Source organism: Trichoplusia ni, unplaced genomic scaffold, assembly GCF_003590095.1.
Source record: "Trichoplusia ni isolate ovarian cell line Hi5 unplaced genomic scaffold, tn1 tig00004043, whole genome shotgun sequence".
In the NCBI taxonomy this organism is placed as follows: Eukaryota; Metazoa; Arthropoda; class Insecta; order Lepidoptera; family Noctuidae; genus Trichoplusia; species Trichoplusia ni.
Window position 1 is genome coordinate 15001 of NW_020800495.1, and position 3551 is coordinate 18551.

The 3551-nt window shown below is 48.1% G+C and overlaps 1 pseudogene; it reads left to right on the forward strand.

The window, feature by feature from the left end:
* Positions 1-3154, forward strand: part of LOC113508177 — a 12845-nt pseudogene extending 9691 nt beyond the window's left edge.
* Positions 3155-3551: the final 397 nt, after the last annotated feature.

A 3551-nucleotide genomic window follows, 5' to 3' on the forward strand; every position in this document is an offset into this window, starting at 1 on the left:
TCCCGCGCGTCGACGGATTAACGCAGACGCTTGTACGGGCGAGCTCGTATAATAATTGAGACGAATATTGTTTTCGACGACGACGACGACGACTACGACGACGCCTATAAGGGTACAATATAATGAAAAAACCCCGATGGTGAACGTTCGTATCGAGACACGATTTCATTCACTTTAATAATAATCTCGGTTAACATAATAAAATACGTCAAACAACGATTTAATTGCCCGGATTGTACAGAGTCCGTATTCACTATATTCATTGTTTAGTTTATATATGTAATCATATAATAATGCGTATATAGAACAATACTATTTACACAAAAATAAATAATCGTGATTGAACTCGCGAAAGATTCACATTAGCGTATCCGTGCGCGTTTGAATCGATCACGTCACGATTAAAGTCATATTTTATAACATTTGAACCGTTAACGAATCGTAACGTTGTTACGAACCGACGGTCCACACAGTTGAAGTTACACAAACGCACAACACACACAGTACTACACACTTACATACTAATATATATATATACACTTATATATATATATAATAATATGTATGTGTGTTGATCATCTTCATAATAATATTACTACATGTGTGTGTCGTCCATTTTTCGTTCGTAGACGACATTCAGCGACTTAACGTGAAACACACTAACATAATAATGTTCGCGTGTCAACGTTAAGTCGCTGAAAGCTGCGCACGCGCACGCGCACAACATCATACGTGCGCGCATCTGCGCGCGCCGCATGACATTGTTGCAAACTTAAACGTATATAGTATCGGAGGAGAAATACGTTATACGATGAGATATCCACGTACCAAGCGACCGAGTGAACTGAAAAGTTTCGAGATCAGCAGATCAGGGATCGTCGGTGGTGTCATTCAAACACTACCTACCCTCGAGGTGAGTGAAAGCCGACAGTGGAGACCTAGCCCCCGCCCCTACCCTCCCCCCTCCGCTCCTCCCCCACCCACCCAGATATTGGTATTGAATATGTTGAGAGGGTGGCCTCCATCAACCTGAAGAACTAACATCGACCACCACAAAAGAACCTGAGGCGCTGCAGAGCGGGGGTGTGTGGCCGGGGGGGGGGGGGGGTGCCTGGGTGTTTGTCTAGGTTCAACGACTTGGTGAGTGTTTGAGTCTTCATTGGTGTGGTGTGACACAGACGCCTATGAAGGCAGGAACGCAAGCACCCCCCCCCCCCCCGCGCGAGCGCGCGTGCCTGCTGGGTTTCTGGTTACTACTACTACTACTACTACTACCTAGTATGTATGTTCGTTCGAGGTGTGTTCTCGCTCTCAAGCGGCTTGTCACAGCTTGCCCGTGCCGTCGTGGTGTATATGTACGAAGTGAGAGTGCGAGTTAGTTTCGTTTAGCGTTCTTGTTGTGTTATTCGTTTGTTTACATCTACATATCTATGTAATATATTGTCTGAGCGCTTGCTTGTTTCGTTGTTGTATTATTGATATTACGATCGAGATTTACAGGAGGAACGGCTAATAGACGTCAGTTATAATCGATGTAAACTTCATTTGTATCGAGAGAAAGATTATTTTTTTAAATTTCGATGTTCGTTACCGTTCGTGTATTAATTTTTTGACCCGTTACCGTTCGTGTATTAAATTGACTATTTAAGATGCGCAAGCGCATCTCAATGGGGCGCGGTGAAAAATTACGTTTTTTTATATGTTTAAAATTGAGTTTGTTGAATCAGAGTGTTATATCGTTAGTGTACCGTTCGTGTATTAATGAAATATTAATGAAGAAAACGAAAACGCGACAGAACATCGTCCGTCGTCGCACACGTTGTCTTGATGTGTGTTTGTGTGTTTACATTATCATCGTCCTCGGACGAATCACCTGGCGTAGGGCTGAGTCTCAACAGATCGCAGCACGACGCTGCTCTACCGAGCACAACACCCCGCCAGGAACGGAAGTCGTCTACAGACTATTCCGAGCCCCGACATCGAACTGAGGTAAATTCGGACCTTCGGAGCCGTGATGCACGCGTTAAACGGACAGCATCGATCTCCGCGATCCAAATGGGCTTCGACGTCGCACCTCACGTGGTGAAGCGCGACTAGTAAAGTCACATTGTTTAGAGCCTCCCGACTCTCGGGGCTCCACAGTGAGCATATCCTTGCCGGATTCGGCTAGGCTGGCTTCGGCCTTAAAGGCGTTCAGGCATAATCCCGCGGATGGTAGCTTCGCACCACCGGCCGCTCGGCCGAGTGCATGAACCAAATGTCCGAAACTGCGGTTCCTCTCGTACTGAGCAGTATTACTATCGCAACGACAAGCCATCAGTAGGGTAAAACTAACCTGTCTCACGACGGTCTAAACCCAGCTCACGTTCCCTTTTGATGGGTGAACAATCCAACGCTTGGCGAATTTTGCTTCGCAATGATAGGAAGAGCCGACATCGAAGGATCAAAAAGCAACGTCGCTATGAACGCTTGGCTGCCACAAGCCAGTTATCCCTGTGGTAACTTTTCTGGCACCTCTTGCTAAAAACTCTTTATACTAAAGGATCGATAGGCCGTGCTTTCGCAGTCCCTATGCGTACTGAACATCTGGATCAAGCCAGCTTTTGCCCTTTTGCTCCACGCGAGGTTTCTGTCCTCGCTGAGCTGGCCTTAGGACACCTGCGTTATTCTTTGACAGATGTACCGCCCCAGTCAAACTACCCGCCTGGCAGTGTCCTCGAACCGGATCACGCGGGAGTTTTACGGCGACGAGCGTTGCCGCCACGTCGCCACTCTGCACGCTTGGAACGAAACACCGTGCGCCCGCCGATTAACATCGACCGCGCACCGCTTCCGCCCAACCGAGTAAGTAATGAAACAATGAAAGTAGTGGTTTTTCAGCGACGATCGCGCGAACGATCTCCCACTTATGCTACACCTCTCATGTCTCCTTACAATGCCAGACTAGAGTCAAGCTTCAACAGGGTCTTCTTTCCCCGCTGATTCTCCCAAGCCCGTTCCCTTGGCTGTGGTTTCGCTAGATAGTAGATAGGGACAATCCCACCAACCTTCCCATGGCCCCACCGACGAATTCGTCATATGGGCCGAAATCATGAGACGGCTGCGGACTTTATAGCGCTCTTGGCTTCTTGTTTCGTCCGCAGGCGATTCTTGACTCTACAAATTCTTTATCCTGTCCCTTTTAATGCACTCTCCCCATTCTGGGACTGCTGTTCCAGCGCTGGAGAGCCGCTGCTTTGCCTTCTGTACATTACACTTACGGCTTTCGCCTCCCGCCCTTTGTTGATCCTCTTGCTCGAGCCCGCTCCTGATTTTGAACCAGCCGTGTGCGAAAGCGACCCAGCCGCCGGAAGTTAGCTTCCGAGCTGACGAGGGTCGCAGTAGTAAACCGGTCCCACCTCTTCGCGTTCGATCCCGTCCATCATCTCTCGCCTCAGGTCCGCGTATATCGGGCAAGTCCATAGTACATGGTCCATGTTTTCCTCACTTTTCACCGCAGTAACATTCACTCGTCTCTTGCAGCTTCATATCATACAGTCTCTTTCTAAAAC